The sequence below is a fragment of the Uloborus diversus genome, chromosome 3 (genome assembly GCF_026930045.1).
Source record: "Uloborus diversus isolate 005 chromosome 3, Udiv.v.3.1, whole genome shotgun sequence".
In the NCBI taxonomy this organism is placed as follows: domain Eukaryota; kingdom Metazoa; phylum Arthropoda; class Arachnida; order Araneae; family Uloboridae; genus Uloborus; species Uloborus diversus.
The window spans coordinates 187,165,856-187,190,436 of record NC_072733.1 but is presented as its reverse complement, the minus strand read 5'-3'; the positions used below and the strand labels follow the sequence as shown (position 1 = coordinate 187,190,436).

Sequence of the window (24,581 nt, the reverse complement as noted above, 5' to 3'; positions counted from 1 at the left end):
ATTTTTTTCTCTTACAATTCGTTTCAGATCTTTAAGTTTGTTCGTACTGAGTACTGAAGTAGTATGTGCTATTCTGAAAAACTTGCACGTAGTTAACGAACAAATAAAGTTTTGTAATTCGCATATTAATATTGACGACGGTTGATTTCCATAATCCAAGTTTGTGTCTAAGACTTTTTGTTAAAAACTTAGCAAGCAGACTGGTGAGGTAAAAATTTAATTATAAAATAACTTTTGACTTTACAAGTGGTTGTGAAATAAAAACAGATACTAAAAGCAAACAAGTAATTGAATGAATCAACTTAGTTTAAGAAATCTTTAATGACACTTTAATTTATTTCATTTTCAGTTCAATTGAATTACATAGCTTTAGGTTTTACTTTTTATTTTCTCTTTATAAAGCTCGCCTCGGTACATCGTCCAGCATTATCAAGCAATCACTATAGTAGACAATTTACTTTCGTATCTCTTCCATTGTCTTTGATGTCCTGATGAAACTCATCACCCATCTCTCTACGAAATGCACCCAGACTTTCTAGAAAAGAATTACAATATTAATTCAAAAAGTAAATATTCAAGCTTATTAAACACTTTATTTATTTATTTATTTATTTTTTGCTCTTATTAAGCATGTTGTTCATCTTTAAGGACGGAATAAACTTCTACAAGATTGGAATAGTTGACGCATGCCCTATTTTTGCAGCTCCCCCCCCCCCCCCCGTGTGACAGAATGTTATTTAATAAATTCCTCATTAGTGCAGACCATAGTAAGATAAAAATATAAAATATCTGCGCACATAGCGCAAAACTATCTGCACGAATGAAACTCAACATGCAGTGGGTAGGTAAAATTTTTAGTAAGAAAATGCCTTTTGCTTTCAATCATGTATTCTTGAAAGCTCTAATAAACATTTTTCATTAATTTATCTTCAAATTTTGAAGATAACCAGTGTTTAATATGGATATTATTAACAATTTTCTGCCAATGCACATATCTACAGCAAATGTATCCGCGCACGGCGTGCGTCTATATTATCTAGGTGTGGTGCAGACACTAGATGCTGCATTGACCATCCGCTCTTTTCGCTCTGTCAATTTACTGCACTGTGTGGTAAAATACAATACCACACAGTGGAGTCATCTTACGCCTAACGAAAGAGTACAAAATTTGTAGAGAGAAAAAAATGGAATTTTTAATTTTAATACATTCAGAATAAAATAATCAGTAATCCAAAGTTATGAAGCACACAAATTGCAAATTATTGCAGACACGTGTCTGCAATAATTTGCAATTTGTGTGCTTCATAACGTTGGATTACTGATTATTTTAATTTTCAGCACAAAGGTATTTATTCGTTATTCGTTACATTCAGAATAACCTTTAAACTTTATACAAAAAAACTTTTATTTTCCAGTTTCAGAGCGATATTTCAAAAGTGTTATTTACAAGTAAAAATTAAATACTTTCGTTTTCTTCTGAAACCGGGAGTCACCAGACTTTCCATGAAATGAAGGGGGAAATGTCTACCCTCCCAGTTGTTTGGAGGTCTTTCTGGTAAGTCCGTGTGCGTACTGTAGGGATTGAATTATCTTCACTCTTTGGAATTAAATTATTGAAAGACATGTCAATCAGATTTAATCCCAATTTTCTGCATTCATTTGTGTGTTAAAATTATAGATTTTTGTGATCATTGCATGGTTGAATGTTATCAATTTTCATACCAAATCTTAAAAGAACCGTTTTTTTCTCTCCTCAAGCTTGCACTATTGTTTGAATTTCCAAGAATTCTCCCTATTTACCCTAGGGAAATGAAAAATGTACAGATTAAAGAAAAATGACTCTTTCTACTAATTTAATTTTATTTTATTTTTAAAATTGATAAAAGTCAGCAAATGGTCTTTGGGCAAATTAGAATCTTGAAAAAAAAAATAAATAAAATAAAATAAATAAATAAATGCTCCGTAAATTTTTATATATTTAAACATTTTTGAGTAGAATAGATGTGTTAATTTTTAAACTGCAGTTAATTTTCTTCTACCGAGTCAAGGTTTTATGTGAATGGCTTATGCTGATAGCGTTTATGTGCTTCAGCTTATGTGAATGTGACAATTTTCAACGGTAGAGCGCGCATTATAGTGAGTCTTACTGTTCATCTAGTGGCTGACATAAACCTTTTTTAATTGGATCAAAATGTTTATTTTCCTAAATATTATAGTTATTACTATAGGCCATAAATTTTAACTGACTTCACGGGAAAAAAAATTAAATTTCAGTAAGTAATGTAAAATAACTCCGTGTTCATTAGTAACACAAAGATGTTTTTTTTTTTAATTGTATAAAACGTATACATGTAACATTGCTGCTCGCGCACTCACTTAAAAAAAATCTTTTATCTTATATTATTTACAAATGTTCTATGATTTGTTCACCTTTTAATTGAAAAACGTGACTTGATACAGTAAAACTAAGATCCTTTGGGAAATAAGATCAGGGGATATAAATTAGTGAAAGTCAATTCAGAAATCTAAGACAGCCAAATTAGCCACAATTTAAAATGAACAAAACATCCGTTGCTCTCAGAGATTTTTCAAGAATTTGATTAAAGTCGCCAATATGAGCACAAACTAAATAAATAAACTAATAAACGCCAAAGCCAAATTAGCCACAACTTAAAATGAACAAAACATCAGTTAGGTTTAAAATAATTATCCGTACAGCCGCAAGTATGAGCACAAACTAAATAATCTTATAAAAGATTGAAAATGCAACAAAATGATTCTTGAAATGACGTCATAAACAGGATAAGTGTAAAAGGCCCTTAATTCATCTAAAAAAACTGTAAAAGGTTTTTTTTTAAACATCTGCTCTATAATATTCCAAACATTTATCTTTGTTCGTACAGAAATTTCTTAATAAATTTATATTGCAGCAAATAAGCTCCTATTGGAGATTTGAACCTAAGCGTGATTTGGGAGTTTTGTTACCATTGTACAGCAGACGCTTATTTAAAACCAGAATATTCGCATAATTAACATCAGGGTGTAACGAAATGTATGTATCTATTTCAGGCTAACTTTCCAGGAATGTAGTACCGATTGATTTAGACTATTTCAGGAAAGCCATTTCGGGCTGTCTTATCGCTGTGGGGGGATTTGATATCGGAGATATTCCCGAAAAGAGGCCCTTTCCCGCTCTTATTCTTAGAAGGATTTACGGAAGCTAAAGGGAGGATGTGTATCGCGGGTGCTGAATTAATTTCATGAAAGTTTTCTTACTGAGAAAACCATTTTCTGCCACCTTGTAGTAAATGTTTACATCTGATTTTATTTATCATATTTTTTTATTTATTTTTAATTTAATCTCCCGAAATCATATCCACAGAACATAGACCACTTCATCATTTTATTATATAATTTGTTATTTTATTACCTTTAAAATATTTGAACACTTTGGAAAAATATTTATTCTATTCCTTTATTTTTCTGGTAAAAAATTCTCAGGGTAGTCTCTTTTGTTATTATTCTTACTTATATCTTTATCAATGAATTTTCACAAGCACAAATAAACAAAAAGATTCGTCCAACTTCAGTATGCCAGCTCAACTGATTAAGTAGACAATGTGCCTGCTGCTCAGCTATTTTGCATTTGGGATGCTGTCAAATAGTAGCAGAAATCAAAACTAAAACTTTTTACTTAAATAAATTATTACCCTTTCATATGTACCTACAAAAACGTTAAATTGCATACATTCGTATCATTCAGTCATGAGTACAATTTTTGTCAGAAATAAATTTTTAAATGGAAATATTTTATCAGAGCAATTGCGCAACCCCCCCCCCTTTCTCCCTAAACACCACGAAAACCCTCCCAGATCGGGAGCCCCTCACAAAACAGAGAAAAATACCTCTGAAAACAACCCCACTAGAAATTCGATTCCGAAGGCTGCGCCATGGGCATCCCTGCTTTAAGTTATTTTAGAAGGTATATATCACATAAGAGCAAAAAAATTTAATTTTTTGAAATACAACCTGAGCGTTTATTATGTTTTTGGGAAGGGGTTCATAATCTTAACTTTATGTATAAAACAGTTCAAGCGTCGCTTATATTACATGTTAAAATAAAGCGGCATTGAATATATGATGACATACTGAAGTACCACAAATGAATTGGCACTTCAAATATAAAAGATAATGCTACTTAAAACTTAAAATTTTGAGCACCGTCCCCTGCTCGCATCGCTCACCAATCCCATTCGTCGCCTGGAGAGGGGGGGGGGGCAAAATGGTAACTGTTATTATCTTTTTATCAATTCATAGCTCTCTACAAGGTTTAGAATGGTGAGACAGGGCGGAATGGCTTCCTCTGAAAGTCCTGCAACCCCCCCTCCCCCGTTCAATGATAATATTATTGGCTTGATAGACATTGGCAGTCTGGAGGAGATATAAACAAACACACAGACAGATGCACAACGATTTAAATAGTATTGGTTAAATGTGATTTTTATATATATATATATATATATATATATATATATATATATATATATATATATATATATTTATTTATTTATTTATTTATTTATTTATTTATTTATTTATTTATTTATTTTTTCAACATTTCTGATTTAATGAAGATTTGTTCATGATAATGTCAAGTAGTTTTTAGTGTTAAGATTTTACAAAAACTGAAATGCAGAGTATGAAAATAATTGACAAGTAAAATGTTTACTTTTGCACATTAAGTTAAAAACTATATATATATATATATATATATATATATATATATATATATATATATATATATATATATATATATATATATTAGTTTTTTTTTTGCGTTTAATGGAGTTTGCGTTTCAGGCTATTCAGCCTTTAGCAGATCTGGTGCGATCCCCCGATACGGCATCAATCTTTTATATTCCACCATTAAGGCGCGGATGTCCAGTTTCCACCAGATGGAGGCCCTTAGGCTCTCTTTTATGCGAAATTTGCACTAGGAATTTTAATTTTGCCGAGGGAATTCTAAGCCAAACGAATACCCAAGGGATTTTTACGTGCTGCATAATCATACGACATGGGCACTGAGGATTTTCTGCATCTCGAAAATCCACCGACTGGCCATTCCAGGTCAGAACCTGGGTCCACAGGCGTAGAAGGCCAGCGCCTGACCATCAAAAACGTTAAAATTAACTCATCAAATAGTCTTTACGTCAAAATCTAATCTGTTTGCAAGAAAAATAAGTTGTTTCTTGTGATCTCGAAATACATGCCTGCAGATCTTATTTATGCAATTTTAATACAGTAAAGTCCCGAAAACTCGGAGTTATATGGACCAAAAAGTGGCCAAGTTTAGGAAAACACCCAGTTATCGAGAATGCGCATGCAACAAGTTTTTCGGCGGGGAATTTTACGCCCTATGGTGGCTGAGTTTTCGGAATTCTCCTTTAATACTAATATGATTGCTAGTAAGTAATATGTTTACATTGTTCTTGATTTCACACAGATAATAATGATTTAATATTTTTTAATTGAAAAATGGAAACAAAAGTATTTAAGTTTTATGCGAGTTTTTTTTTTTAAATTAAATTCGTCAATGCTTTACATAGTCAAAATATTTATCAAGATAAATAAAAACATAGTTGTTAACCGCCTTTTTAAAGTTATAGCATTAAATTATTTACCTTAACTTTTTATTTTCTCTTTTTTTTTTTTGACTGAATTATAATGGAGATAAGTCTGTAACATGCGCTGATACAGCCAACAAGAGGTTGAATCTTTAATTTGTGGTTGGTCATATAGCGTACAACACTGCAAAGCTAATAATTCTTTTCATTTTTTTTTTCCTTTGGAAAATTATATCAAAAAATGTTTCACCAAAAAGTTTTCGGTTAAAATTTTTTCAATCATTTCTAAATTTTTTATCTGATCAACTTTGCAATATCAACCCTCCAAATGTACAATAATGGCTCTCGTCACGATAGCAGATGTATGAAACTAATCTATCCAGCATCGGAACTGAAATACGATGACGTACGAGTATTTTCCTGCTGCTAGTTCCTAATTCGATACTGAAGCCAATTACCGAAGTTGCAAGATTCCGAACACATCAAAGTAACTCGCTTCGGAAACATTACGTCACACAATACGAAATTGCACCCTTAACACGAGTGAAAAACTGGCACCCTTAACCCCGCGTGCACCGCGGTGAAAAATGAAACCCTATGGCAGAACATTGGCACCCTTTCTGTTTCCTGTTGCTGCCCGCCCCCCGGTGTTGTGTGCATTTTGGGATACAAATGTGTACGTTATTATTTATTGTTTTGAGTTATAAAAAACTAAATCTTGGTTCATTTTCCACATTGAATAATTCTGAAAATGATTAAAACTTGTACTTCAAAGCATTTAATCACATTTAAACTTTCGAACATAGTTTAGAAATGTTCAAGACTTTAATTTGTCTGTTCTACTTGGATTGCTCAGTAATTTTAATATGTTATTGACATTTACTGCAGCACGATCGTACCAAAAATGAAGAGCGTGGGTGCTATTTGTAAATAATTTACACGAACAATAAATACTCAATTATATTGCAATCATGGAAAAATAATATCGTTTCATAAAAGTTTAAAATTTTAACCCAGAGCAACATATTAATACGTACGTATATATAATTAGACATTTGAATATCCCTATAGAATATAAATAAGCACTTTTTTTCAATGTGAAGTCTTTCGACAAGTTAAAAGTCAAAACAAATTTTAACGATCTATTCATTCTTACTATTACTAGATTGACAAAAAAAGATCAGTCATTCGCATCAAGCAATAACGCTGACATGAGATAATAAATAAAAAAATCGAGAAGAAGAAGGTATTTCTTTTTCAAACCGTTTTTTTTTTCGTGCTCTTCTGTTTTATTTATACGCAGCACCGTTAGAATTTCCGTTCACTTACTGATTGCATCACACTGTTAAAAATAAATATCTCAGTTAAAAATATACAAGATCCCTAACAACACAAGCAAGTAAAACCACATATTTAAAATTAATAGTTAAATTAACTTTTCAAATATCATCCAGTTTAACCGTTTTGATTATTAAATGTTACTTATCCAGTGCTGATAACTATTTTTAGGTAAAATTTATGCATAATAGAAATAACAAATGTACATAACGGAAAAGTGAAGAATCAAAGTACTTTGAAACACTTTTAAATGTGTTCGGAAGCCTTCAAAGCAACACTAAGATTAAATGCCTGTACTTACGCAAAATGTTGAAGAGTAAATTGCAGAAACCTTTAGTTTTAATCCAGTTTCGTACTTCATTCAATGTGGAAGTGAATCTACGTTGTTACTTCCTTCGTCCACCATTGATTGTGGTTGAACGATGGCAGCGCGCATGCGCCAACATGTCACCCTTGCTTTAGGAGTTAAGTATTCACACTTATTAGCGTCATTCACCTTGGTCACAATTCCTAGCCTGCATTGCAACCTGAGGCACCGCGTTTTTACCCCCAGGGAGCTAAATAGCTTTCCAGAGGCACCCGTAGTTTTGACAGTGCAGGTCGTGGTTACCTTGGCATGTGTTAGTAATACCCCACTGCTGAAATGTAAATATGGCTCAATATTGCACACTAGTCCTGTTGTTGTATATAGAAGTTCTCGTATAACACTGTACTTGTATTACACGGTTTTGATATTGCGCAGAACAAAATTTGCGTTTGTTATAACACGGATTCAATATTACTTTGTAACAATGTTAAATAGAATGCTACACACTTTTTATGTAACGGGATTTTTAAAAAAAATAATAATATCAATTTTTGTTTTAATTTGCTTTTAAAAAGACACGGAAAATAATATTAAGGTTTATTTTGAAAGCGATAAATGGTATAAAATTTATCAAAAGAAAAATTCCATTTATTTGTTTTTTTCGTTGTTGTATTTACAAACTTGATTAATGCAGAAATTCTCTGATTTCCTTTTGAATAATATGCGTTTTGGTTTTTGTACATGAAGTTAATCAAGTCTTGTATTTTTTAAACTGTTTTTTTTTTTTTTTGTTTTTTTGAATTTTTTTCTTAATTTTTAATTTTAACGAAAACAATTAACTTGTTTTGTATGTCTTTTTGGTCGAAGTTTCCAAAACCGAAAAATTTTACACCTTAAGACTCGATTTCGATACAATACGGTACACATTGCCTTGAACTACGTTATTTCGAAGTTTCGTATGTCACGGTTTCGATACAACACGGTGTATATTGCCCTGATTTGTTATGAAATTACAGAAAAATAAATTAAATAATTTAAATAAATAAATAAAATGTCTCCTTGGGATAACACGATTTCTATGTAACACGATACAAATTAACCGTGTTATACGAGGAACACCTGTACTGGGTTCAGTTCCTAGAAAAATGCAACATGTATTAGTCAATTTCAGCGTCAACGAAAACTGCGTTGTGGTAGTTTTAAATTAATAGGTGTGCTTCTGGTGGAAGTATGATTTTGGAAACAGTTTACTCGCAGAACTCAATTTTGCATCAAATGCAAAAAAAAAAAAAAAAAAACTTTAATTTGAATTCCGAAACTTTGAATTCAAATTATGTTTTTCGCAATCACGAGTTGCTTCAAGACTCTACTGGTTAGAGTTATTGTTTCTAGAAATGGCTCCCCCGCCCAAGCATGCCCCTCTCCTGGGTGCTTACGTGTATATAGTTGTGTGCGTGTGTGTGTAGGCTTACGTGTGTGCACGTAGGCGTGTGTATGTGTGTAAAGGCGTGCGCGCATAGGCGACTGTGTATGAGCATGCGTGTGTAGGACATGGACGCCACCGCCCAGCAAAAGTGGATTCTGGGGGACAGTGCTCAGGACCAGCCGCGCCGCCGCCGGTGGACGGTGGTGCTGCAGGCCTGGTCCAAGCTGAAAAAGGAACCGGAACATCAAGGACTGTCAAGTGAGAACAATAAGCAATCGTGATTGCTCAAAAAAAAAACTCAATATAATGACGTTAAATCATGTCTCAAGATTCATATGTTTTATCAAGAGTTAATTTTATGCAAAATTTGTGTATGGTGTAAGTTACTTTTCAAATATTTTTTAAACCTGTGATTAGAACTTGTTTAATTTTTCCATAATGACTTTTCGGAATACTTACTTTAATATAGATAAAGGTTTTCAATATTTCAATGCAACATTTGTTTTCTCTATGGGTTCCTTTAAAAAACAAACAATTACGAGTCAATGAATATTTAAAGCTTCATACTTTAGTGTTCTTGTTTATTGCTGCTTCTTTGATGAATAATTCATTGTTGTTAGACTTATCAATCAATAATTCTATAACACAATAACTTTCTTCATCAAAACAATTTATGTCTGCATATTTCAGTCTCTGTTCCTTACATGGCCAGTGCAACCGGGTAATATCAATTATTTCTTCAGGAATTTAATTATGCTATGGAAATGCGTCTGAAATGTTAGGTTTTTAATTATTGAGTATATTTACTTACCGATGAAAATGGCGCAGTGTGAGGAAGATCCGTAGTATAAGATAATATATACCTGCGATTATTAAAACATTTTTTCTCTTATTTGAACCAGCGATAAATGTAACTGTATGGCAGAAAAAAAGTAAAATTTCAATTTTATCTGAAAATATTTAAAAAGTAAAAGAGTAATTTGATTTAGTAGACAAGAAAAGCTGAAAATAATAAAAACGAAAAAAAAAATGTAAATATTTGAGTTATTTTTCCTTGTTGTATATTATTCATACAAAGATTTAAAAAAAAAAGAAATTTTTCATTTTGTTAAAATAAAATGAAATTACTGCTTAAAAGTACTAGGATTGTTTTCACTACCAACCTATGGGGTAGACTATGAAGTCTTGCAATCAAAAGAGAATAGTGCAGAAAGATTCACCAAAAAATAAGTCAAGTGAATCAAAACAGCTTTATGTCGGATGGTGTTGTTTCTGTTCTGAATAGTATCGAAAGGTTGGAAGATGGTCGAACCAATGAACAAGATGGAAGGGATTAAGGACACAAGTCTGTCGCTACAGATGACTTAATTCAACGAGTTGACTATGTGGTTATGAACAATCGAAGGTACACCATAAGAGAATTATTGATGAAAGAAATGACTTGGAAGGCAACGTTCTAAACATTACCAGGAGCTGGAAGAAACTATCGCTAGCCCCTTCAAGTCATTGGCGACAGCATTTTATTAAGAATTCATTTCAAAGCTTGTTCACAGTTATAATAAATGAATCAATCGTCAAGGTGTGTAATCATGTAATTTTTATTGCACATTAGTTCGGGAAGTAAAATTATTTCTTTAACTTCAACCATCTTTTCTTTATAGCCTATTGGAGTTTGAAAAAATAAAAATAAAAACATCCCTCGTATTACATAGAAAGATTACATTTGGAAATTTATTCCGAAATTTAGTTCTTTTCAGTTTTATTATTTTAAAGTTATGACCTTAGCTCGAAATTATGAAATTCAATGTGCATAATATGAAAAACTAAAGTGTACCACATAAGACTTAGTAACTGAAGGAGCTTCTAGGGGGTTCTAATCGCTAAGTCTGGATCAAAAACAGATCTTCAGAGTCCCATCCAAGCGGTGAAGTGTGGTGTAGTGAAGCAAAGAAAGGAAAAAAAATCGTTCGTGAATATTTGCCTCACCAGAACAAATTCTAACCATTGTCAACTTTTGAAGTAAAAGCTTTTACAGTACGATGCATCTTATGTTCCTCTGCTTAATACAAAAAATAAGCGCGTCGAGAACTTTACAATGATATCAAAACTCGCGAAAATGGGAAAGCTTAAATATCTGATTAAGTATGAAAAAGTTTAAATTCTAAATGGGTTTGATTATTTTTATGATCACAGAGGTTACGTAGATCAAAGAAGACTGCACTTTACCGTAAAATCGAAGTAATGTTATCCTTGACAATTTGAGGTTAAAAGGAAAATTGTTTCACTTCATTTCCTGCCTTGAATGTAGTAATGCTTATTGACAGAATCACTTCAAGCTGATGAAATCTGGTAAGTTAAATTAATTAGATGACATTATCCAATTAGAAATCATATACATCAGTTAATACCGTCAAATGTTTAGAGCCATGGGTCACATTTGAGATGTAATTACTAATTCTCGAGAAATTGTTCAGAAATTAAAGTATCTGTAGCACTTTGCCAAGCATTATTCTACAATTGATATTCAAACAATGCGTTACCGTTTGTCGAAAAAAAAGCTTTAAGACATTTTTTTCCGACATTAAGCTTTTACTAACAAAAATAATTATATCCTTATCAATTTAAGCTTTTATACTTGGTATGCATGTAGTTTCTCACTTTGAAACTTTTCCAAAATATAATGCATGAAATTTCTCACCTTTAGCATTTACTAATTAGTATGTATAAACATTCTCAATTTCTCTTTTCAATAGTTAATGTAGATGACATTTCTCACTTTAAGCCTTAACTAATTTGCTCACATAAAATTTCTCTTTTACGCTTTCACTGATTAGCATGCATGTAATTTCTCATTTTTAGTTTCACTGATATAGTACACATGCAATTTCTCACTAAGTTTTTGCTAATCAGTACACGCCAAATGTATCATTATAACAGCTCTCAAGTACATGTTTTTGGTATATGCTCAAATTTTCAGTGTTTTCCCTTTCTTTTGCCCATGTAACGTATGAAATATAACCTAAAATGGTTTGCATATGCAAGTTTTTGCATTCCATCGATAGGGCCATTAAGCCCTTAGGCCCAGTAGTTTATCTATATATCTTATTTATCGGTTGTTAGACTAGAAGTTCGTTCGTAATGACACCGCTGTTTTTTCTTCTTTTTTTATGTGTTTACGAGAGTGTCGCTTCACCCGACTGCTATTAGTTAAGAGATATTCTCATTTAAAAAGATTTACTTAGTGATCAAGAGTGAGTTCTGAGTCACTTAGGTTGGTTTTGAATGCAAATAAAACAGAAATCTGCACCAAATTCTCTAACAGCATGCCATGTCTGTCTAATAGCAAATTAAAACATTTATAGGCAATAAGTAGTTAAATTATCACACACTAAGCATCTAAAAATTCATCACATGTCACAAACTATATAATTCACATAAATGTGGCGAAAGCAAATTTTTTACTACTTGAAAAAATATTTTTAAAGCGTCAAAAAAACTGAAAATTGTCAACATGTCTACACATTTGCGTTAAAGTAAGGAACTATCGAAAATAAGAATGAAGACTTTTTCGGCTTACCCTATTGAACATGCGTCACTTGACACCGCTTTTACTTTCCAGGCACACCGTGCAACGCCAGGCAACAACGCAGATAGTAGTTTATAAAATCATTTCAATAAAATTAGAGGAAAAAAATATTTTCCTAATAATTGTCATTTTTGTAGAATTGCCCTTCACCGAAATTAAATAATTTAATTTAAATTTTATTTCTTATTCTTTGAGGAGATGGATATTCACTCGATTGTGATCCTTCGCTACGTGACCAATGAAATTCATTCACATGTGATTTTCAAAACGATTGACAGTTATGTGTGCCGACTTTTTCCGTTCATTTTCATGGTGATAAAATTATTTTTTCGGCATTGCATAGTCATGTAGTAAAGCACTGTTGCACACTTAATCATTGCATTCATTGTTTTTTTCCATGCTTGTAAATGAATAAGCCTTTTGCTATCATTTTAGTTAGCTAGTAATGGAAATTTCCTTGTCCTGACTAGAAAATTCATGCATTCTAAATCTTTTTTGTGTGCTTTCAAGCAGATTTTTTAAAAGAATTTCGTACATTAAAGAATGAAGTGATATTTTTTGTTAAAAATAGTAGAAATAGATTTTACTGAACTACTCATCTAACATTTTAAAATTTCAATGCAGTTTGTGTCCTCATGTGCAACTCATGAGTGTTACCCCAGGAAATTAATATTTTTTATAAGCAAAACATTCATTTTTTGTACTTAGCAACAGTACTATGGAAACCTCATTTGTTTCTTCTTAGAATGTGCAGGGCTAAAGATGGATATATTTATTCTTTATATGTTGTATATTGGATTTTACAATTCAATGTAAAGAGCATTTTTTGACTGCTTATGAGTGTTACCCATTTATTCGTATTATTTTTTTAAGTATAGAAATATACAATTAGGTAGTAATGTATTTTATTTTGAAGGAAACAAGAGACCAATCAAATTTTCAAAAACACCGATAGAAGTTATTCCAGCGAAAAATTTTATAAATATCATTAGTGTTACCACTCATAAGTGTTACTTGGAACATGTAACATTCATGAGAAAAGAGCAACACTCATGATAAAAGAGACCCAAATAATGAGCAGGTCCATAGTTATAGACATTGTATTACCTTAACTCATATTTTTATCAAAGTGATATATATTTTTTTGCACACATATCTATATAATAAATTTACATCTATTTAAAATTGAAGAGTGAGCACTGACGCAAAGCTAATGTTTGCAAAAATGAAATTTGTGTGCGTTGTTTAAGAGAAACTACAATTCTTAAGATATGATATTCAAATAGCTACATATTTTAGAGGAATTACAGCCAAAACTCAGCAATAAATTATTTCATGAGTCCATCCCTTATTAGTGTTACCGTCTCTCATAAGTTACTATATCTGAAATTCAGCATTTGCATTGATACAATTTTTCTTGAATATTTAAAAATTGGTTACAATATTGATTTTTTTTTAGCTATTTATGATAATTTCAATAAAAACATACAATGTTTAGTTTAATATGTTTTTATCGTAAACTTTACCTTTTATTTAGAAAACAAAGTAATACAATTATGAAAAAAAAGCTATACAAATACTTAAAATTTCTTAAACAATTAAATATTTATACCATTTTCACTTTTTTTCTGAGTATTTAAGATAGTTTCATCAATATTTGTTAGAATATTTATTTTTAGAAAAATAATTACAGAATGTTTTATAGTGGTAACACTCGTGAGAAAAACGGTGACTTGCCAAGACGTTTTTTGGAATTTCTAAAAGTCAATTAACTCATAAATAATCACCTAGTTAGAAAGCTATAAATTGTAAGGAATTTATACCTAGTAAAGTTTTAATGTTTATAAAAACAAAAAGTTTCAAATTGTGTCGAACTTAATATGTCAATGCGTTTAAAAATCACACTCATTTGAATTAAATATTATCGTCTGCTTTTCGCATGTAATATAGTTTTTATTTTTATAGATTTCTTGTTTTTGCTGTTTCTTATGTTAATATTTTTGGACAGTAAATATTAACTCAGTGACTTTTTTTTTTATTGACATTTTTTTTCGGATTAGATGAACGCAAGTTATTATCTTATTATTTAACCTAATACGCTTAGCTACGGTGGGTCTGAAGAAACTCAAACATTGCTTAAATTATGTATTTATTTCTTTGAAAAAAGGGGTTTTAACGGACAGTTGACGCCATTATAGCGGGATTATTTATTACGTCATGGAATACCCTAGAAGCTCAGGTGAAATTATGTGTGCACATGTAAATTAACGAAACATAACTTTTTTTTTAATTTAAACTGGGATGGGAAATATACATACGCTTAAAGAACTTTTTTTTGAACCATATAGCACTACCACAATCGTGCGGATACAGCTAAATCAACAACAAGTCTTATGTAACAAGATTGCTTTTTTTTAATATAGCGAAAATTGGCTTAGTTGGTTTGTAAACGAGCTTTTCAATTTACGTAAGACAATTTTTAAAAAAAATGCATTTTTTAACTTGAAAAAAAAAGACCCGTGGGCTTGATGCTTGTATAACATACGTTACTAAATTTATAAGAATTTTGAATTTCAAAATTTTACATTTTGCTGAAAAAATATTAATAGATTGAAAATATTCGGCAAACTGTAAGAGATGTATAAATATTGAACAATAATTTTGAAATCGTTGCACTTGCACTGATGGTTATACAAGTTTAAACAACTGGAAACAAACTTGAAAACAAAAATTTATATCTCCCGTTAAAAAATAATTGTGATTTATTGTTCTTCATAGAGTTCTTACTGTATTTAATCGATTCCCGAGAGTGGGAAATACTGCTATTCAATCCAACATTTTGTCAACACAAGATGAGGTATAAATTAATAGATGATTCCGAAATTTAAATTTCTGACGGTGTGAATTTCGGAAAGAGCAGTGCTTTTCTATTAGTGATAGATTTTCCTTGAGAGAAAGTCGTTAAATATTCCCTTTGAAATGTAAATATCCGAACCGTGTTTGGCAAATGAAATATTAATGATGTTTGATATGAAGCGAAAAGTTTAGGTAGGAAACGAAGGTATTTAAATTTTTACTATATTGTGGAGGGAGAAAAAGGGAAAACTCTGACAACGTATTGATATAAGGGTTCTGTAGAACTTAAATTGTAAAGGTACTTACTTTTTTTGGCAGAAAATTATAATGAAGATATTTTACTGGTTTGAAAGGAAATAACACGGATTGTATATGTAGTCAGGGTCGCAGAGAGCCTTGGAGGGTCCCTTGTTAGATTTTTCGTCTGGACACCTCCCCCCTCCGCCCCAAAGAAAAGTAAAAGAAAAGGAGAAATATGAGAAAAAAATGAAAAAAAAAAAAAAAAACCTACTTAATAGAAAATAATTAACTCTATTAAAAGTGCCATAACAGTAAATACCGAAAGGGTAAATTTTACTTTATCTTTACGATTCCGCTTAGTCGGAGTCCCCCCCCCCTCTCCCAAGTCCCGGGACTCTAGTTACTGATTGGGCTGACACGGTCTCTCGTCGGGTCTGTATGTAGTTGCCTTCCACAGTTTGTCTAAATGAATTGAGTCAGTGAGAAGCAAAGGGATGTAAGTGGACATTTTCAAGTTACGAGTAAAATGCGTTTAAAGATAAAGCCCTAGGTAGACTTTCATTGAAAAGTTTTTATAAATCATGCTGTATAGCAGCACCTATCAGAGCTACTAGTACTATCCCTTGCCTCAAGAAAGAGGAAAGGTTCCCCTACTATTTGTACTGGTTATCTCCAAATTTTTAATTTTGCCAGTTACACATCCCTTTGCTTCTCACTGCCTCATATGACCTTAATTGACTTTTTAACCATTCTTACTCAAATTAGTACTTGATGAAACATAAGTTAAATTCTACCGTGCGCACCTTCAGAAATAAAACTTAAAACTTTAAAAAACAGCAGGAAAGAAAGGGAAAGCAAAACATGTTTTTAAATTACTTGTGGCTTTTAGAGTTTAACAAAATCTACGAATGTTTTTATTTTTAAGTTACATATAAAGAAAAATCATGCCTCACCTTTGCTTCACACTGCCTCAATTCTGAACAAAGAAGGTAGTTAAGTAATGTTGAAAAAAAAAAAAAAAGAAAACAATCTGCACTTTTTGGCACAGCATTATGTTTACCAACCATGAAACCAAACGACAGTGTAATAATGAAAAATATTTAAATTAGTAGCATTTGAAAGATCATGGAAAACACGTTTCTGGAAGCATAAATGATTTGCCCTCGTTCCCCCGTTTTCTCAGTATGGGCTTCAAAGGTTTGCAAAAATTTCGAGAAGAGTTGCCAAATTTAGCGAGCTTTGGTAAGAAATGGGAGACATCTTTCACACGCTTTGCAGATAAATGAAGACGGTGAAATCGTCGGCAAGAAATTGGTATCTTCAAAATATCTCCGAGTATTGAAATTTGGCGCCTTTTTAAACATTTCGACAGACTTTAAGACCTTATGTATCTGGATAATGGAGACACGAGGGTAAATACTTATTGCGCCAAAAAAGTAGTAGTTCATATCGAACTTGGAATAAAGTGAAGCTATATACACTTGCATTACAGTAGACTCAGTTGCTGTCTAGGTAGTTTAAAGATTTTCAATGTCATCTCCATCCAGAAGTTTTAACCCAAAGTATGGTGATAAGCGTCATCTCGGAGAATGTATTTACATACTTCTGCAGGGTTTGAGATACACCTACAGAAGGAAGTGCTAATTCTCATCCAAACCAGCATTTACCTCAGAATATTACGACCTTATCCTCAATCGGGAGAGAGGAAAATTAAAAACTGTGAGGGGGGCAAAAAAGTTCTGCATTAATATTCACTGATTTCTTGTCGAAAAGGTTCTTGAAGGGAAAGGTAATGTTACAGCAAAATGAAAATCAGTACAAAAAACTTCCCAAAACTAACTAGAAATCTGAAGATGAATGAAAATTGAAAATCTCGAGAAAACTGGAATCAGGGAAGGAAATTTTTCAGGTGAGCCTACGAGGAGAGTGTTGGAGGAGCACCTTTTTTTCTTTGAATATAAAAATGTAATTCCTGCGACAATATGGGGTAGGCTAATAATCTAATGCAATATATATTAGAACAAATTAACATTTTTTTACTATAGCCTAATAACTGAATTATCTTTTTTAAACCTATTATATTGAAGCATAAAAGTAAATATAACATTGTTCAATTCACATCGTGTTTGCCTTTTCCAACATCTACTTCTAAAATCGAACTTAATCTTTTTCTATGGTTCAATACCTAATTTTATATTAGTTATAATGCTAATTTCGCTTTTTTTCTCATTGGTAAGTTTTACATACATGTTTAAAGTACCCCTGAGGCTTGATGTCAAACTTTATATGTCTATTATAAATTATTTCCAATTTACTAACTTACTCCATACTGCTCGCTAACTTACTCCGTGACGAGGCAAGTGTGCAAGTAGGTAAAAAATACACAAAGCATAGTAGGGTGAAAACAAAAATACGTCTTTATTGCTGCTACTAAACAGATCATCTAAGCAAAAGTGTTTTTCATTTACTTTTTTTACAACCTTTGAAAAACAATAAGTTAAAAAAGTTTGCGAATCTGATCCGGTCTCCCTTACTTAATAAACTACTTGAAATATGTTTTGTAAAATAAACAAAGAAATAAATAAATAAAAATGTCTAAAAGTAGTTAGAGGAGACAGTTTTAAAATTGTAGCCGCGCAAAATGATTATGATCAAGAGAATAATACTTAAAAAAAAGTTTTCCATTCAAGTCCATTTATTCTTATGGTAGAAATTGACCTATTTATGTTTGGAAGTTTGTGAATTTGGTTACAATAATTTTTACCATGATTAATTTAAGGTAAAAAAAACTTAATGATCGAAAAAATAAAAAAGAAATGGTGAGTAACATTGTTAACGTCACTAACAAATGCCATTACAGGTTTTTGCATTCTAAACTTGTACACAAAAATACGAGTTCGTTGTACAAATGTACTCGTTTTAATGTGTAAGTGCTTCAAAGCGTGAAAAGGTTTACCGTTGTATTTAATGAAAGAACGTTTTGTGGATAAAAATGTGTCCATTTTTCTATTCATTTGTTCAGATTATTTTTGAGACTTAGTGATTTTTTTTTCTTTTCCGTTTCACAAAAAATAAATCATTCTTCACAAGTTCTTGTATAAAGTCTAAACTTGCTATTATGTTTGGATTCCAGTTAATCAAAAATGTTGGCACCGAGAATTTTTTTGAAAACATGAACATTTGCAGGATCTGGGAAAAATATTCAAATATTTTTTTAAAACTTACCTTTCGCATTGTTATTCAGGATGATGCGTCCCATTAAAAGTCTACATTTTCTTGGAAAAAATGCTGCTTGCATTTTGCGAGATTACGGTTTCAGTTGAGGAAATTTATTTTTTCATATGTTTCCTAAAAGTTCATAAGATGCAAAAAGTGAAAATGTTTCTATTTTCGTAGTAGGGGAGGAATATAAAATAGCTCTGTTTGATCTGACTTTAATCCCGGAGTTCGACCTGACGACATGCAAGATTCTTAAACATCAAAACATTCAAATGGGTTTAAAATTACACGCTGCATCGCGTTAAGTGCGTAATGCAATGCCATAACACAACGTTTTGGTAATTTTTACAATTTCAAGAGGTGTGTTATACAATTAAGAAGTGATATTTACTGTAATAATCACACTCCGTACATTTACTTGTTATAAAACGAAACCAGCTTAATATGCTATTGTCATGCAGGTAAGTAAACAATAAGAAAAGCTTTGATGAGTGTGAAATCAAGAGTCCGAAAATGCTCATTTTTTGTAAATTTCAAGAGGAAGCATTTGTTTAAATGAAACAAAAACTGATTATGTGGTGCAAGTTAAAAACTTCATGTATCATTATTTAAATTAAAAAATAAATAAATAGGTAAATTAAAAATTGAACGAATAAAAATATTTAAATAAATAATTAAGTAAATAAATAAATGATTTAATAAACAAGTGAATAAATAAATAGATAAATATACAAAATTATTTACAATGTTTTAAACGGATGGTCTAAGTATTACAATGACAATGTAAGTCTGTCGAAGTCAACGAGTCTGAAATAGAGGAAGAATTACGCGATATGTAATACAGGTAGTGTTTGCACTGATTTGTTAAAAAACTGAACAAATTAAAATTAAAAAACTTAATTATACCTTCAATCTTAAATATATCTGAAAGAAAAAGAGTCTTTTTCTCCTAATAAAAACTTACCTTGTCTTTTAAAATTCTATAAATTGATTCTTCTCTTGTTTTGAGATGAAAGACAAAGAATAAAATGAAAACTTACCTCTTGAGTTTATATACTGCCTTTGAAAAAAATGAAAGAAAAAGTGATAACATCTGATAGTCTTACTTTATAGCTGTATAGGGTGAATAAGAAAGATTTGCCGCTTTTTTTATTGCTTTGTAAAACTTTAAATGGTGCATAAAAATAAAAATAAACCGTGCTATGCTATTTAATGACTATCGTACAACGTGCGTACTTAGGCAAAAAAAATATTAAAAATAATTAACATTTTCAATAATGTTTTTTGTACCCTTAGACTGCGGCGTGTCACCCGCAGACGCGGCACTTGTGTGGGAGTTGTCTCGCCTGGCATACGAACAGAAAATCACAATAAATACCTGAAGCATTATTTACGAAGTAAGAACAAAAAAAAAAAAACATTCAGTTCACTATACTCAATTATTGTAGTATAGTGAACTTGATATTGTTTGAATATTCATTAATATATAATGATCAGTCGCGGGATCCTCACGTCATTGAAAATTAAATTCTTCCCCTTTTTTGTGATATTTTATTAATTTTTTTTAAAATACATTTTCTAAAATTGATTTAGTTTTTTTTTTTTTTTTTTTGCATTGCAATCATGAATAGAGCCTGAACTTACTGCTGTTTTCTTTATTAAGTGCTTTCCTATCACTTGTCTAAGTCTCGAAATGAGATGTTTCCTTTTTTATTTTTAAATTTTTTAGTATATGATGACGGTTCAGCATGCTGCAACTTAACTCGAAGTATGCAGATTCAAAGTTTATTTGATGAATTGTCCTCCTCTCGTGTTGTGTTTTTCGTACCAGCACTTAACTATCTGCCAACGTCTAAAAAAATGGTCTCGAAGATCGTTGTTGTGAAGGAAAAGAAGAAAACGTTCATACATTACATAAACCCACAAAGTTTACTCCAATTGTATAAAAGTCAGGTACATAGTAAAATATGACATTGTTAGATACAGTTTAATTCCAATTTTAGTAACAGCGGTATCCCATAACGACAAATTGCGGCATGTATACCGGAACGCGGTGCGACATGCATCCCGGAATGCTGTGCTCCCCCCCCCCCATTATACGGATCAGAAGCCACACATCATGATTGCCTGCCCTTGTAATGGAGAATGACGCATTCATACACACACTGTAAAAACGATTCAGAAACGTTCCTGGAAAATAACAGGCAGCTGATGTGCCCAATTTCAGCCAGTAACATATCTTGCAAAAACCAGGAACGTTTTCTGATAAAAGTCAGTAACCTCTCTGAAATTATCCTTGAAACTTTCTGAATTATTGGAAAATCTCCCCTGTTAAAGCCAATCATGTTTCGGGAAACTTCCAGAAAAACGACGTAGGTTCAGTGTTATTGACTAGAGCTTTTCTGATTTATCAAGCTTGCTCTAATGCTACCAGAAGCATTAGAGCAACCATGGCCAAAACACGTGAAAATTGCGAGCAAGAACCAAGCACAGTCCTGCCTGCAATACCTGCTTCGCAAAGCTGCAACTGTCCAGTGACTTACAGGGTGATTATAATTAAAGTTCCACTTTCAAAACGCTGAAAAAATAAAACCACTGGTCAGAATGAAGTCAAACTTCAACGGAATATTATCGAAGAAGGGGGGAACTTGATGGAGGAAGAAAATAAATAGTTAAAATTTTTAGCAACAGATGGCGCTGTAAGCATCGTAATTTAATAGTGGTCGACTACAAATGACAAATAAATCATAAAATATTCCCTAAGGTGTAAACTATACGTGAAAACACCGTACTACTTCGCGTGCAGGAGGGTAAAGGTGTGATACTGTTAGTTAAGTAAGCCCATCCAACACGGCAAGGTCATATCACATCGGATGGGAAAAATCGGTTTTTAATTGTCCTGAGGCCGAAAACCGCATAAAAAGCATCAGTAAAAATCAAATCGGTCTTTAATTTTCGTCAGACTGGCGTAAAAGATGTTCAGTATGATGTACCCCGTTTTCTGTAACAAGTTGAAATCGAGAAACAGCATGTTCTACGACTGATTGAAGTGTTTCTGGGTCACGTTTAGAATGTGTTGCGCGATGCATGCCTTAGCTCAGCAAAGTTTGCAATCAGAGCACTGAACACAACAGCTTTCAGATAGCCCCATATCCAGAAGTCACACGGGTTAAGATCAGGTGATCGGGACGGCCAGGTCTTCCATTGAGACAGTCATAGTGAACTTCTCAGATGCGAAAGGAGGAAGAAAAAACGTATATTTGGCGTGTTTTTATAACAACTTCAATGAGTCGTGCGCATGACAGGTGTTTTTTTACATATTCTGACACTTGCAGCGCCATCTATTGTTGAAAATTCCAACTATTTATTTTTCTTCTGCCATACGTTTTCCCCCTTCTTCGATAATATTCCGTTGAAATTTGAGGTCGTTTTGACCAGTGGTTTTCTTTTTACAGCGTTTTGAAAGTGGAACTTTAATTATAATCACCCTGTATTTGTTCCCTTTGGGAACTTAGTCAATCCGAACAGGCCGTACTCAAGCTAAAGCCGATACACTTAATAAACTCTCTCAGTCAATCTTTAAACGGGTAGCAAAAAATACTTTTCACTCCAGTGGAAAGTCTGCATTTGTGCATATTTTAGCAATTCAGGAAACTTTTTGGCGAAGATACTGGATTTTACGGGGAAATAGATCAAAACCTCTGAAATCCCGAAACGTTCCATGGAAATAACCAGTAAAGTTTCGGAAATTTTTTACAGTGCACAGTACGCGATACAAACGTTAAATTTTTTTTGTCCCCAAAATAGTGTAACCCTGCATGATTTTGTAGACAAAAACTGTTTTTGGATAAGGTGATTAAATGTTTTGGTAGGGAAATTATGCACCTAACTCAAAATAACGATTGTACAGGTAAAACCATTCATTGAATTGCGACTCTCGCTTATTCACTGGATTAAAGAAATTTCATATTGCATCTATACTGAGAGTTTGGCATTTTTTTTCAATAATTACAAGACATTTAAGGTGTATGGCATCTATTCCGGTTGCAGCGATTCTCCCTGACTTAACCTAATTTAAATATTTTCATAACTATTATTTTAAATAAGGGAAGTAGTAAAAACTTTTAACACATGTATTCACCATAACATTTTCTCTTTTAACTTATGTTCTAATCTTACACTAGACAAATATATAATAAGCACGTAATTTTGTTTCTAATCTTAAGCTCCTAAAAATGTCCACTCCTTATTCTGATATTTATGCTGGTTTATAACCGGAGATAATATCAACGAAAGTTTAAGATCTAGGATAGTTTACATCTTAAATTTATCTTTGTACCCAGTGCACAGGTATAAAAACTGTGTGAAGTAATTTTTGTTGTTGTTTCTGGTTGAAAGTTTGTGATTTAATGCAAAAGTGGCGTTGAACACAGGTAATTATAAATATACATCCGAAAAAACATGTAAAAATGTCTACATTAGCATGCATAATGCCGCAATTTGATGTAGAACTGCCTTTTCCAAATTTTGATCACCGACTAGTATTTCTTGTGAATTTTTACTGACCCGCCACTACTATATAAAGAAATCTATGAAAAAGCGTGAAATTGCTATTATTATTATTTTTTTTACTGAATGGGTTTAAAGAAAAGTTTCTTATTATTCTTCTTTTATCCTTTTATGTTAAAGTTAACTAATCTTTATTGATAACGTCACTTCAAGTAGCAAATTTTAATTTGTGTGCGGAAGAGTAAAGGAGGATAAGGGAAGCCTATGAGAAACCTCTGCTGCATAATTATTATTTTTTTATTATAGAACTTGTTTTTATACCCAATTCATTTTTATTTTCCGTTTTTAAGTCAACTCATTGAATGTAGTTTCTACTTTGTTTGTAGGAATTTGAAAAGAAATAAAATATTTCAACACAAATGCTCCCTTGCCTAATTAATAAAGCATACACGCTAAATTCCGCTTCAAGAGCAGTGCTCATGACAGGTTGAATGATTTTTTAACTTCAATGAATACAAAAGTTAATATTTCTTCGATTTCGTTACTATATACGACTTTTCGTTGAAAATTTTCAAAGAATTGAAAAATTTTCTTATTTCTTTGAGCACCAATTTATTTTTCCTACTGATTCGTAGCCGTGAAAATCTTCATTTTATAGGCACTCGTATTGAACAATTTTGCATAAAAACGCTTGATACATTACATTTTGATAAATGTATATTCATTATCAGTATTTCTATTTGTGAGCAAATACAGATAGATAAATAAATAAATAAATTGATAGATAGATGTACTTAAATCTACTTAAAATGTTAAACATTAAGATGAATTTCATTTTTCAAATTAATAACTTGCAAATTTCTTTTGAGAACTACAATGAGAGAGCAACGTATTATACAATAGTACTTTGATTGAGATGTTATTTTTCTTTTTTTTCCAGTAAGAAAAGTTAGAAAAAAATAACGTGTTCGTGTTGCAAAGTAATAACTAAAATAATTTTCTAACAATATACTTTCTCTTTGACTACAAAGAATATGTTTTTATAAAATAAAAAAATAAATGACTAAATGAATAAATAAAAACTAGAATATTAAATGAATAAGTTCTTAAAAAATAATGAATGATAAAATAAATGAGTGAATAAGTAAGTGAAAAAAGTAAATAAGTAAAAAATATGTAAGCGAATTATTAAATAAGTAAATGAATACATAAATAGTTATGTAAACTTTTTCATCAATGACTGAATCCATTACTACATAAATGCTTTCATTAATACATAAACTGTACTATGGGTGATGTTCGTTATGAATCTGTTATTCACCTTTTCCTGCATGCACTTGAAAAACTGTATTAAACATGTACACTCAAAACATGTTTAATATTAAGTAAATAATTACTGCATTAAATACATTTGGTATCAATTAACATTTTAAATGTTAAAACTAGAACTTGATCATTGATAACAAAAATGGTTTT

The 24,581-nt window shown here is 31.6% G+C and overlaps 1 protein-coding gene across 1 annotated transcript in view; it reads right to left on the bottom strand.

The window, feature by feature from the left end:
* Nucleotides 1–333: 333 nt before the first annotated feature.
* Nucleotides 334–24,581, bottom strand: part of LOC129219088 (dopamine receptor 2-like) — a 38,492-nt gene continuing 14,244 nt past the window's right edge. The window contains exon 2 of the mRNA XM_054853407.1: nucleotides 334–535. The gene's annotated coding sequence lies outside the window, so the exon portion shown is untranslated. The remainder of the gene's footprint in view (nucleotides 536–24,581) is intronic.